General features: G+C 36.5%; 1 long non-coding RNA gene across 1 annotated transcript in view; it reads right to left on the minus strand.

Moving 5' to 3' along the window:
* Positions 1 to 622: 622 nt before the first annotated feature.
* LOC126640761 (uncharacterized) overlaps positions 623 to 14,849 on the minus strand; it is a 56,761-nt gene continuing 42,534 nt past the window's right edge. Inside the window, exons 2-3 of the long non-coding RNA XR_007629129.1 lie at positions 3,217 to 3,345; positions 623 to 762 (exon numbers count right to left, since the gene is read on the minus strand). This is a non-coding gene — a long non-coding RNA (uncharacterized LOC126640761). The remainder of the gene's footprint in view (positions 763 to 3,216; positions 3,346 to 14,849) is intronic.

Here is a 14,849-nt window from a genome sequence, read left to right on the forward strand (position 1 = left end):
CATCTCTTCATATAACCTACAAAGTTTTTCTTCAATAATGTATTCATATATTTAATGTTGTGCAAATTTTTACACGAACCCCGAATACATACTGGGCTTCTGTATAATTTAAATGGTGAAATAAGGAAAGCAAGTGCAGCAAATTGTCATGAAATGGAACATTTCCCCTGCTCATGAAGCAGTCCTGTGAGTGACTGTCATCAAGGTGGCCTGCTACCCTCCCTCTGGATCAGTGTTAATGTATTTTCTCACATAGACAGGAGCCTTTCTTTCCACCTTCTTCCTCTTACCTCATGACTCTGCAGGAAAATATTACCCAAATTCAAATTTTCACTCTTGCCAAAAGGTCATTTTCACAGTGACCATGGGCACATTTATAAATTATATACATGGTGGAGAGGAACCTGTCTCTCTTTTCATAAGGTAGGCAAACTGCTCATTCATTCTAACCTGAAGGACGCTGTTCTTGTCTCATCCTTGCAATTATAGAATTTCGCAAATCCATGTGACAGGACTGAAAATTCAAGTTCAGTGATGAGTTCAATGATGCTGTTCTTTGCTGAAGTCGTGTCTCTTGAGTTGGTCTACCTTGTATTACCATGCAACCCTTTTGGGGAAAACAGAGTCTGTTTGCAGGTCTGCAGTCCTGCATCCTCCTTCATGCAATGTCATGGAATGCTCACATTTGTAAAATAAGTGACTTGCTTGCAGCTGGGATTCTTCTCCTGTCATTTGCTTTATCTGACATCAAGGTATGTAAAACTGAAAGAAGAAAAAAAAATTAATCAGAAGCTGAGGACCTTAATTACCAGTAAGGGCTTATTAATATCAGTCTCTATTTCCTCCTTTTCCCCTTCTCCAAACATTCAGTGAGGATACCAGATACAGAAATTAGAAAACTCAGTACAAGTGAGGCAATTTTCTTTTTCAATGAAACCTTTGCTTTTACTGCTCCATGAAAGCAAGACAAGGTTTGTTAAAATTACATTAAAGATGAACTGCTGGACTGAATTAGAAAATAGGTTTTAGACAATCTAAAAAAGAAAGCAGTGAAGGAGATACAATCAAAATATTGATATGATGAATAAGGAGACAGAAAAAGGGAATGAGTAGCTTTTTAGACAAACTAAGTTTTCCTTCACTTCTTTCAATTTCAGTTTAAAAGCTTTCAGTAAATATGTGAATATATTTACACACATATAGGTATGCATGTAGGCATTCATGCATAGACATATACAGACAGACACACATCCTCAGCTAATGTGAAACAGCCTTTTTTCTAACATCTTTTTCATGTGATAACATAATGGTTGCTGTTTATCTAAAAGCTTGGCTATAATCCTTCACTCAGAACACAAATTTCTCAGAACACAGTTTTACATGATATTAATACAGGCAGCAGTTCCAAGAAAATATATCTGGTACTCCCTTTGTAACTACTCTATCATCTCATTACATTTCACTGTTATTATCAATATTAATTCCAAAACTTTCTTAAATTTATCACAAGGTACTTGTTTTGTTATGAATGAATATTTGTGAAGTTTATGATCTCATTAAAATCAATAGCAATAACTTGCAGGAATAAAGGCAACTGAGTTCTAGAAAAAATCCTCAGTAAAAGAATATGTATTTTTAACCACTTAAAAAATTTCCTCTTTTCCCCTCCACTTAGAACATTTTTAAAGGTTACTGGAGCTACTGTTTTTCACACAGTCTTTGAAACTCCAGAGTACCTTCCATCAGCACCTACAAGGAAAGCCATATATTTTCAATCTGTTGAAAATAATTGTGTGGAAAAAACCATTCTGTTGCTTCCAGACACAATCCAATCAGTGTAATGGCTTTTGAGAAAGAAGGAACTATATTCACATTTCATTCATGTAAAGAATGAGATAATAGAAGACTTTCATGGTAGATGAGCACCCTGCAGGTACTGCAGTTTGCTGCAGCATACATAAGGCCTTGTTGGGTTCATTGCATAAGGGAAAAATCTCTCTTAAATTGTATTCTTCCCCCAGGCTTCAAATACATATTTTTTTTAATGGACTGAAGCAGGAACTGGAGGGATTTTGCATCCCAGTACGACTTTTGCTTTTGAATGGCTGCTCTGATGTTCTGGGAGAACTTGACATAATTCTTGTCTTTCTTTAATGAGGTAAAATTGGCCCAAACAGCAGATATCAGGGCCCTCACTACTACGCTTGGATCATTATTTCCCAATCACACAAAGAAAAGCCCTAAAACAAAAACAACAAGGAAATGAACATCTTGTTTCTTTTTGGTGTTCTCTGTGCCTGCTCCCTTTGTCTGGTTTTCAGTTTTAACTGAGATTCAGTAACAGCAGAGTTCAAACGCAGAGTGGTTGCCAGTCCACGTACTGCAGCAGCACTGCCAGAGAGGTGAGGTTTTTTGACAAAGAAAAATGTTCCTTTGCTTTTTATAGCACACCATTGTTATCAGTTTCCTTTTTATTGAAGTGGGAAAGAGAGTCTCCACTTTCCTGTTGAAATGCTGTGCCCACAACAATCCCTTCTCAGTTGCTCACAACTCCCCAGATTACATCCCTCCTGACCTGAGACTGCTCACCTTCGCTCTGCACACAGATGTACACATTAACAGAGACATATCATTAAATTAAAAACTAGGGGGGGAATGTAGAGCTGGATATATTCAAATATGTCTGAGAAATTAGTTTTGAGCAGTGGTGACTGGAATTTACTCTATCTTGACTTGTTTGACTTTACATGTGTTAACTGATTTTAATTCAGGAGATGCTGATGCTTAACTGATATATAATACATATACTTATATAAGTCAGCAAGAGAAAATGTATGCGGGAGAAAATGAATTCTTGAGAAAAAGCCTCATGTTGTTCAACATTACTAAGAAGCATGAAAGATGTCTTCTTAGCAAGGTTTACTAGCTTTTACATTAAATCCTTGTGCTTCATTTTAAACTATCTGGTCTCACATTTTGGATCAGTTCTAAACAGCACTCAAGATTACAAATGTGTTTGCGAAGCACCACTTTTATTACAGATACAAAGATTTGTATTATTTATTTGCTTTATTAATGTAACATTGTCACAGGCAGAGTTTATACTAGTTTTCATCAAATCTTTCTAGAAAAACAAAATACGTGGTACAACTGCATCTGTAATATGGAATTTTTAGGTCTGGAATTGGCAGTCAGCAATCACACCTGTTCACATACCTGCGTAACATGGCCCAGGTTAACACATATTTGCAATTCCATGTGGTCCAAGTGAGTTCACCTAGAGACTTCCTGCATGATTTAGCACAGCTCATGAGTTCACTCACCCCTCTACAAACCTCAAAGATACTGAAAGAAGCCAGAGAAATATTTATGTTACTCTTGCAAATTTATTTTATATGTTAATAGTTAATTACAGCTCTTTCATTCATGGAATGTTATAGCTTTGGGTAATGCTGGTCTTATAGAGGTAATTTTCACTAAGTGTGTTTTATTGCATTGGATACATTTTTTGTGGAGACTAGGTGTTAACTATGCAGCTGAATTTAGAATGGAAACCACAAAATTTCACACCGAGGATGAATAATTCAGTTTTTTAGTTGCTAGCAAGATAAGTGTATTCCTGTCAAATGATCTTTATCTTATTTGTCAAGATAAAGCGCAGTCCCAAAGCCATAAACAGATTGTAAAGGAGACATTTCCTTCTTACCCTTTCTTTCACACTTTCAAAGATCTTTGCAAATCTGTCCAGCTAAATTAGAGCACATTTTTTCTCTTTATAAGCTGGTACTTTTTAAGCAAAAAAAATCTTAGTTTATGCACCAGTATCTAGAAAGGCTTTCATGCCAATTCTTTTAAAATTGTATGTATATTTAATTAGTGCATGCTGATATCTGGAAGCCCTGACATCAATTTTACAACATATTGTGAAAAGAAAAGCTGCATATTTTTATATTTCTGACATATAAAACTTCAGCCAACATATTCTACTCCCTAGATTTATAATCTATTTAAGGTTAGGTAGCTTTACCTCTGACCATAGCTACTACAGTATTGTTCTCATTAATGACAATGAGAAAAAGAGTATCCTCTCCCTTTTCTGTGTCTTTTTACTTCTCCAAAGTCCCACTTCCAGAAGTGTTATCATTTTGAAACAAAAGCAAATCAATCTCTTCCTTTCTACCTATCTTTCTAAACAGTGCTCCAGAGAGAAAAGTATTTTGACCAAACTTGGAACATATTTCCAGGCTAAACAGTAGTTCCCTCAGGCAACAACTTTGGACTCAGACCAGGACCTCAACTCACACAAATCATAAAATGTCTTTGAAATTAAGACTCAAGATCCCTCACTCCTTTATTCATTTTACCTTAATTCTGTTCTTTTAATAATTCACTTAAAATTATTTGTATATCAACAAATATTTTTTCAAGTTGCCTCTTTCAAATTTCCTTAAAAAGATGAAATTGGGAATTGTTCAATTACAAAATTTCTTTTGGGAAATCATACTGAGATGGGCAAAGCACAACAGAATAAGCAATTATTTTCTGATAGAGAAAATTATTTAGAAATCTAATACTAATATACACAGGGTCTTTGTCAAGACCTTTGTCAAGTTCATCTACAGTTTTAGGCAATACTGTCCAACACTGAATTGCCCAACACAGAGATCACAGAATCACTAAGGTTGGAAAAGACCTTTAACATCATCAAGTTCAACCACAAACCAAACATAACCACCATGTTCACCACTAAACCATGTCCTCAAGTACCATACCCACATGTTTTTTTGCACATTTACCAGGAATGAGGCTGCCAGGTGACTGAATTAGGAATGAGTAAGAGGTGACAGTGTGTCTGAAGTAGCTGATGGTTGAAGTCATTGGTTCCTGTGAATGGTGCCTTAGGCACCGAGGGTTTGCATTTTATGGGGAAGATGGATTGGACAAATTTCATAGTCAAGAGGCCCTGACATGACTAAGAATCAGACATGGGAAGCTTGTTTCATTGTGATACCTTGAGATAACCCCTCAGATACCTTGCCTCTGACTGACTGCTGAACCCCTCTTCCAACCTTCAAACAAGGAATCACGAGGCAAAGAGGATAACAAAGAGTTCCCATTACTTATTTATCTCTCAGAGTCTATCTCTGGTGGTTTTTTTTTTCAGAAAAACTTGTCCAGCGTTATCCAAATATAAGGTTGAGCATGCACGTTTCCCAGAGAAATATGTTCCATTCTCACAGTCCTGTTTTTCTCATGGAAGCAATATATGTATCAAAACAACTATAAGGAGCAAAACCAAAATGCCTCATTGTTTTTCAATATTTTCTGTATTTCTTTTTAAATAATAAAAGGGTTGAATCAGTACATCTTTTAGTGAATTTAATGAGTTATCTTGTGCATAAAAGAGTGGCATATATCTCTGTACTTAATGTTTCTGAGAGATAATCACTTATCATTGGATTATAAGTTCCTTTGGGGTTTGTGAGAGGGAAGGAAATGAATTTTCTTAGTATTCAGGAACTTAAACAGAATATAAAATTACATTTGTCTTTTCCATTGCAGTCTAGCAACAGAACAAGGGGCACATTTAGAAAGAAGTCACTCCAAATTTGTTGCCTTACCCATCTAACAGATCCTAGATGTACTGAATTTCCAAGCACTGTCTGCTTACATAGCGTGAAAAATGTCCCTACCCCTGCAGGATGCTTATGGTAAGCACTAGTTAGTGGATAGGGCCAGAAACCAAGGATCTGTGCAGACAGCCGTATGAGCCCTTGCACCCTGCTATACAGACCACACAGCAACAAAAACAAGCAGCATGGACTAATAACTTCACTGCCTCCTGTTAGAATATCCAAACACTCTTAATGCTGCCATGACAGGGACTTGAGCAAGGAGGAAATTCAAATGCTGGCTTGTCTGGAGGAGTTCTTAACTTTCTGTCAATTAATGGATAGGAGAGTTTATCGTGCCTCATTAAGGCATGAATTAATATTTTGTCTGTGCTCAGAGACATGTACCTGGAGTGGAAAAACTTCATAAGAGATGAGGGAAGTATTCTACTGGAGGATGTGAGGTCCTGCAAAGCATGTATTTCAAAGAGCTGTAGCTGTCTAAAAGAAAACAGTGAAAAACATTGCATTTGGAAGTGTTCCATATTCTCATTTTTTCCCCCTTACTTTGTACTAGTTGGGTTATTTACATGAAAACACCATCTTTGTTCCTAAAGAGTTCATCTCCTGCTTGCTCCCTGCCTGAAGTCAAAATAATGCTATGTTTGTAATAGCTTAATCACCTCTACTGCAAACAATTATGAAATTATAAACAGAAGATTATGACTTCAAGTGGGAACTAAGTGGCTGGAGCTGATGAACTCTTAAAAGCAAAGATCCTGTTATCATGCAAATACTTCCAGTAATGAAGAAAATGAAACAAAAATCATGTAAAAAAATCTAAATATGAGTATCTAGATCATAGACAGCAGTTGATCTTTCAGACAGGATAATGGTCGTTGAAATGATTTCATAATAAAACTATAAAGCCATGTTAGCAATTATTATTTCATTATATACCCATTTTTGCATCTGTAATATTTTTTTTTTCATCATCAGGATTTTGTTCTGAAAAACAGAATCCTCCTCTGGCCTACCATTTTTGAAACAGCATCTCATCATTTTCTGCAGATTGCCCACGCGTTTCACACCTTTTATTTGTTTATGGCAGTTACATCCAAGAAAGCAAGGCATTCATGGTTTATACCAGCTTCCCTCTCCTTCCGGTTGAACATCACTGAGGAAGTCAGGAATAAGCCTGAAATGTTTAGCTTCACAAGTACTAAAAGAAGAAGCCAGTGAGCCTATCTGGATACCAGAGCCTGCACAGAGCAGTGCATGCGTTCTCCAAACCCTTCACCTCAGCTTTGTGCACTGTTAGCAAAGGGAAGGGCTACCCCTCAGCCTTGCTCTTTTACCTGCAAGGCAGGATATACCGAGAAAAGTATTTTACACCAACCTACCTTCACAAACAGTTGCAATGATGCACCATCAAATGCTCAACCACTCCTTATATTTCACAGCTTTTCCTTACAGGAGTGATCACAAGCATTCTGCTCAGCATATCTGTGCAGGCTTCATTGGTATCATTCTCTCCTGATTGACGTGGCTTAGCAATGCTGATCAGCTGAGCAATGGCACTGCTTAGAGAGACCTGCTGTTCTCATGCAGGCTGTGGATTTGGATTGCCCTGAGAATCCCTGGCAAATCCTGACACATCCACTTTAAAAGCTGTTTGCTCCCAGTATGCTCTTTGAACTGCACTCAACCTTTGTAATAAGTAGCTGGATATTTACGGCTATCACTGAATTCCATGTGCTGTTTAGGAACCCCTGCACAAGATTCCTCTAAACTTGCCTTATCTATTTTTGGAGTATGTTTTATTTTTGACAACAAGGCGGGCAGCCTGAAAGACCATTTTAGAGATTGCTTTTGCTATTGGCATAAGAATTAGACAACACTAACAGGACACTTCCAAGGCCACTTAGTCTGGTAGAGGTGATCTGGTGCAGCAAAGGTGATGCACCTGAGGACTGAAGTGTAGCCCAGCCTCCAGAAGGCAGAACTAGTTGTAGCAGAGGTGGAATCACCAAGAGAAATCCAAGTTAATGTCAACTCTTTATGCAAGCAGATAGCATTTTGCCCCCTGAAGTCATGGTATATGCATAATTGACTGAAAGTGCCTGTAAAGCAGGATGGAGGTGAGATTAAGGATATGGCAGACATTATTCACATTGTGATTTTTTTTATGATTGCATGGTAATCAGGCGAAAATGAAGGTTTATCCAGAACTGCACTTTGAGAAAATGGTTGATATTTGTTAGATGACAGGGTTTCAGTATATTTGCTTTGCTTACTGAACCTACAGTTACTCTAAAGATGTAACTGTATGCCATGTGATGAGAGCAACACAGACTATAAAAACAGCTTCCAAAAGATAAAATCAGTCATCGGGTGAAATTTGTCACCTCAAAGGACTAAGCATAAGATTCGATAAGACTTGTTTTGGTAATGTTTGCTACCTTGCATGGAGTCTCAACCTCCAGGAAGAATTAATGCATACAAAATCAGGTTTTATTTTTTTAAGTAAATTTCTAGTATTGTGTTGCAGAGAAAATCTTCAATATATTAGTTGGGTGCACTTTGAAAGTGCCTAAATAAGAAATCTAATTTTAAAAATTACTTTTCAAAATCTCCTGGAAAGGGAGGAAAACATCTTCAATTTTATTTCAGTGTTAGGAGGCTGAGACAGAAATCTGGAACTTCAGTCACATTTACACAATAATTTGAAAATTTTTGCGAAGTTCATGATACTTTTTCTACATAAAGTTTGCCTTCAATTTGATACATTTAAGAGATATTAACAAATCCATACCAAGAACTTCAAGGGGCATGTATTTGATAGCACATGATAGCACACTTTCAAATGTCACATAAAGCCTTAGTTCAGCTATAGAAGCATTTACATAACTGTATCTTATTGTTCTTTCTCTGAAGAGTATATACCAACAAGAAATTTCACACCACCATTTACATCTTATATGTTCTTTCTGTAAAACTTCTTTGCAAAACTCACATAGTTGAATGAAGAAACTATTTCAGTTTTGCTCATAATCAAGACAATGTTTTTTATAATTTTGTTGCTCAACCTCATAATTTAATGGTAAGTATCACAGATATGGATTGTTTAACTCAATATATCATATTAGAAAATCTGAAGGTACAGAAATCAGAAAGATAAATAAAATGCATTAAACTTTAACAACCTAAGCCTTTCTAAGTCAGAAGCATGAATTCAGGGACTTAATTCAATGTGATGCATTAATTTTCCACTTAAAAATACTTCTTATATACATGCTTTGTTGTGTTTAAAATATAGTGTTAGGGGTTTTTTTTAAGATCAGCGAAATTCCTCCTATCTTTTTCTGAGATATGGAAGTATAAAACACTTTTACCTGCTGTCAAAGTTTCTTTTGTAGTGCTCTCTGTAGAAATAATTGAAGATGGAATGTATATATCTTTTATATAGAAAGATATTAATGCTTTTATTTGTTTTCCTTTTTAAGATTCTGAAAGAAACAACAAATAAACATCTATATGCAGTGATTGTGTCACTTTGCAATGCTAGCATTTCCTCACCATTCCTAACTCTTCTTACTATCACTGCTTCTTTTTCTCTTCTAAGGCCATGCACAAGCTGGGTACAAGCTGTGTTGAATAATTTTGCTAGGTTTGTAATATCAGTGTGATGTTCTAATGAAGATTCAAGGAGCAAAAAGGCAGCAGGCCAACTATTTTCACAGACGCACTTAGCAAAGTGAGACATACAACAATAGAAATTATTATTTTTTTTCTTCTCGGTCTTTGTGGGATGCTGTTGCAACCTGCAAATGCCATAGTGTAATTGTACAGCAACAGACTTCTATCATTCTCTGCTGCAGGAAACAACCAGTCCACTGTAACAGATGTAGTTCTCTATTATCCCTGTCTAGTGTCTCCAGCCAGAAAGTAACAACAGCAATTCATCCTTGGTCAGGTCCCACTTGGGACTATGTAATTACTATTGCAGTGGATCAGAAGCAATTAATTTTATTCCTCTTGCTTTAAAAAGCAGCAATCAAAAGAGGGGGATGGTGAGGCTTTTGATGCCAGAATTCAGCCCAACACAGAGATTATGCAATTAAAATAAGAAAATGTCAAGCAATAGAAAAGTTAAAATAGCACTACCTCAGCTGGCTTACAGTGACAGAGTGCTATGAGGAACAATGGCAGTTTATACTCTGCAAAGATCTATTGTAGGTTTCCAGCAGTTCAGACATTGCTATTACTAAACCTTATTTCTTATTAATCACAAAGTGCAGTCTTTTTTGCTACAACAAGGTTTTTTGCTTGATTGTTTTTATTCAAATCTCAGACTAGGAGATGATGATGACTTCTTGGATAAGTGTGAGTCACCATGGCTGTCTGCCCTCATGGTGCATATTTACAAGATCCCCACTAACAATGGCTTTGCTCTACCAAACAAGACTTTTGATTAGCCAAATGTGAGAGGTTTGTCTAACTTGTTTCCAGACTTGTATTGCATTTAATTTCAAAATAAGAAATCAACCACAGTAATAAATCCCATCTGTCACCACACCCCTCACTCATCGCAGCTGTAAAATAATTTGGAAAATATATGAGTTACATCCTTTCAAGTATCCACTGAACTTCACACAGTGAAAATATACTGCTGAAGGGGAGGCAATAAACACAGAGGGCACCAGTTGCTTGTGATGCACATTAAGATGGTTAAGTATGCTGTCAGTGACAGCCATCAAATTTTTGTCTATCCTCACGGAATTCCCAGCACAGAAATAAAGCTTGCTTGAAAGCCAGTCAACAGGTTGCCTTGTCCTCTTCCAAAAACAGTGTCCAGAAAAGAATGTTCTGTATGGTTAAGAGAGCAGTAGTTTTGTTAGACGTGCTTAAAAGGAAGAGACATTCTAAAACATATGACAGAAACTATCTTAGATCTAGTAAACTATGCTCTAATATCATTTGGAACCATGAACTCCTTATTAATTTGACAACAAAAGTATATGCTAGTTCTGACCCACTGTGGTGCTCTTGGAAGAGACTACAATAAAAATGATGTGTATACTTTTCTAAATGATCCATTTCTATTCAGATAACAAACCTCTCTTAACATCTAAAAATGTTACCTCATCTCTTTTCAAACCGAATGGGCTTGTCAATAGACTTGCATGGATGAACTGACTTGGGCTATTTTGGAGAAGGTTTATGGGGGGACTACAGATAAACATATAGGGAATATGAAACAGGATTAGATTATGTTCTGTCTGCCATATCACACAGCTAATCAATTTATTTACTTATTTCCTGATATTTATTTTAAGGTTTGGCTTTTTTTTTTTGCTGGATGTGGTTTTTAATGCTACTGGAAAACCTCCCAGGTGAAAACATGGATACTTTAACATGTCAAGCTTTAGAGTTTTTTAACCTCTAGTGTTGGGAGTCATGAATTTGCCTCACTATCTGATAGCACCCAAACCAGGCTAATAACTAAACGCATACTGCTTAGCTATCCTGCAGTGAATCATTTGAAGGGTCTTAATTCACTTCCTCCTGTTACGGAGGTCACAGTATATGATGTTACTAGGGGTAGCACAGAATTGTCATACTCTTTTGTTTTGGGAACACAAGCGCCACACTAGCAGCAGGAGGCTGAAATAACAGAGGATTTACACCCCCTGCTGTGGTCAGAAAATGTGTTTCCTTCACTCACAATTTTGAGTGAATGATTTGTGCACAGTCACAGCCTGTTTGCTGTGCAATCCACTGCTTGCCCGTCATATGGTCCCAGACCTGGGCTACCATCAGTAGATGACACTGCACATAACTTAAACTCTAGCATGCAGTTGTATCACATGAGAAAGTGCATTAGCTCACAGACATCAAGACTTCAGAAAATGAGGAGCACTGTAAGAACAGTTGTGCTTGCAGTCTTCGGTTTAAGTTACAAGGTGTAGTATTACATTTGCAATGTAAATGAAAAGGTTAAGTTGGACAGAAAACCAAGGCCTTAAATTCATTAGTGGTAGTCTACTCACTACATCTGTTTTACGTTGGCATAACTCCACTAAATTTTTCATTAGAGCATTTTCCTATACATCAGAGAAGAGAAGAACATATTCTAAGTACACATTCATACCCAACACCAAAGTCAGGAGAAAGGGTTTGTGAGCCACTTAACATGCAAAAACAACTGTTAGAAAGTTCTGCCTTGTCTTAAGGTTAACTTTTCAATGCTTTTGTCATGAAAGGCTAATACGCTTTTTTATTGGATTACATGTGTGGATCATATGTGTGCATATACCTCTTACACACACACAAAAATCCATTATCAAATCACATATTAACCTGAGCAATCACTTGCTTATCAAACAGGATGGATATGGATGTGGGCTGAGGTAGACTGTCTAGCTCTGCATTACTCATGCATCTCTGGATAAACAATGTTATACCTCAGGAACAGCCTCACCTTATATTCTATGGGGTACACTGAGAGTTTGAACTCCAATCTGTTTGTATCATTTGTGCAGTACATTTCTATGGATCTTGATGGAAATATTGAGGAACCAAAGGCAAAAGTGCATTTATTATAATAGGCAACCTGAATTCCTAGATATTTCTAGGAATCTTTTTCTCAAAAAATGCTTCCGGCATTCTGCCTACCACAGTCTGCCTTTCTGTTCCTAGAGCAGCATATTCAGTACTTAACAATCTAGCTAAATACCAGCCTACCAGGAGGGGAACCTGCTTAATTACCTGGATTCTGTTTTCACATCTTAAGCTGGACTAGTTCACATCTGTGGCTGTCAGGTTTCTGGCTTGCAAAAGAAGAAATCAGTTGGTCCTGTCCTTAAGGAATACCCAAGGGTACCAAACCTCACATATAAAGTCAAAACATACAATCTGATTTCCATACAGAATAACAATAATATATTGTGTTAATAAGGACTTTTTGAAATTACTATACTTACCTTTTTTTTTTTTAATTCAGAAGACACCATAATATGATTTTAACCTCAGCTATGTTATATGGGTGCATTCAGACTTTTCACTGACTCCATTTTGACTGACATGTTTGAATCATTCTATGGGGTTTTTTTAATAAACAAAAGTTATTATGAAAAGCCTGCCTCATGGCAATATATACACCAAAACTATCAACCAACTAAAAATCCTGCCTTCAAACCTAAGCATCAATTGAGAGGTGTGGAAAAGGGCAACCTTGTTGCTGTATAAGGAAGATTATTTTTCTCCTGTACAATTTCTCTCTTTAAATACAGTCTTGAGTCAAGGTAAATCAGTTTCTTTACAATAAACCTGAATGTTAAATAACTACAGAGCTGCAGTTTTTTGAAGCAAAAGTGAATCCTCCTATAAATCATAAAAGAGGTTTGCTGGCATCAAATGTTCTACTAAAAAAAAATCTGTATGACCTACTTTACCTTTCCCCATACAAACTATTTTTCAAATAAAAGACTGTGTACACTCTTCTGCATGTAAAAGATATTACTATATTCAAAGAACATTAAGGATGTCAAGTTAAGTAATAAAAAATGCTGGAAATCAGGTGGTTTTTTCTACTTTAGATTGTAAATCAAAGTCCATCACTATGGTAGCTGAAGTCTTCCATACAAAATCAATACCAATAACAAATTCCACACAGCATAGCATTTTCATACTTATCTGCTTTGACATCAGATTTTTGCCTGTACATGATTAATTCAACTGTGTTGTTTATGCGTATTGCTGATACAATCTTTAATTAGGTAATTACCTGGTATTTTTCAACACAATGCACAGGATGACTAGCTCTCTCTTCATGAGCAACTAATCAATATTTCTTCTTATCCTCCTCTTTATTGTGTAGTTCTGACCTTATTTATTCCAGAGTCTCTTCACTGAGCAGAAAAATATTTATTTCTCAGTAGATTTCTTTGTGACATTGCTGTCACCACAATATGACTCAAAGGTAAATAATTCATCTTTGCAATATAGTCACTAGCTAAAACCTTCGGAAAATTAGAACCTAGGGAACAACTGCTCTCTGGTAGTATCTGAAAGTTGTTTTCTACTGGTCATTCTTCTGGCCATGCTGTTGGAATTCTATCAAACCCACAGCATGGGAAAAGAAGAAGTAGATAAGTGGAACACATCTATATCCCATTTAATTTGGATGCCATGCCTCTGGAACTGGCAGTTGGAAAGCTTTTTTGGGCTTCACAGTTTACACTTGACCAAAGAAATAAGTCTAATAATTGCCCCAATTTTATGTGCACACATGTAGGAACAGAATTCTGTATCTTTTCCCAGTTCCTTAGCATTTCACAAAAGCAGCTCAGCTGGACATTAGCTCAGATTAAAATGGAAAAGATAAAAAGTGTGAAGGGGGTCACGCTCTTGGAAGATGGAAAATGTGACTGGCGACTGCCCAGATCTTCCTCTTATAGACAATAGCTCAGTCCCTTAGATTATCACACACAAAAAGATATGACATAACAATCATCAGTGTTTGAAGGAAGAAACTAAAGGCAATTTACAGCAGTCACAGTAAAATAAGTAGTAGATAAGTGAATGCCAAATTGAGCTCCAGCACATTAAATGTGGAAGCTAAGAGGAAAACTGTGGTGCTGTGTACCTTTAAGTTATTACATTTTAAAATGTTCAATTGTTTATGAAAATTTAGGGCAGAAACTGATAAAAGGATTTTTAAAAGACATTTTAAATATTTTTCCATTGAGCAGTGGAAGATATAAGGCACAAATATGTATGTATGTCCTTCTTTCTACTGTTGACACAAAGAGCATTCAGATAAGAACAACACACCGTGGGAACATGCACTTTCCTCATGGACCTCTACAAATTTCCATAGTACCTTCACATCCTCTTACATAGCTTTGAGAAGACAGTTCTTGGAGTAATGCCCAGAATACTAGGCATTTCTTCATCACCCAGAGCAATGGGAAAAGCAAGAGTTATTAACTAGACCTTCACAGAGAATTTCAATGCCCTCCTGACAATGAATTTGAGAATTTTAAATGTACACAGAAAGAAGTTAGAAAACTTTTCTAAAATTTGTACTGGCTCCTACCACCAATGTTTCCCATTGCTTTTTTAATTTGGAAGTTTAAGCATGAAAATTTCAGAAGGTGAAGTTATTTATGTGCCCCATTTAATTTGCAGTGCTAATTCTAAATGGTCGGCAACAATTTTTATCCAGTTATC

Source organism: Myiozetetes cayanensis, unplaced genomic scaffold (genome assembly GCF_022539395.1).
Source record: "Myiozetetes cayanensis isolate MyiCay16 unplaced genomic scaffold, myiCay2020 scf2-11, whole genome shotgun sequence".
Classification (NCBI taxonomy): domain Eukaryota; kingdom Metazoa; phylum Chordata; class Aves; order Passeriformes; family Tyrannidae; genus Myiozetetes; species Myiozetetes cayanensis.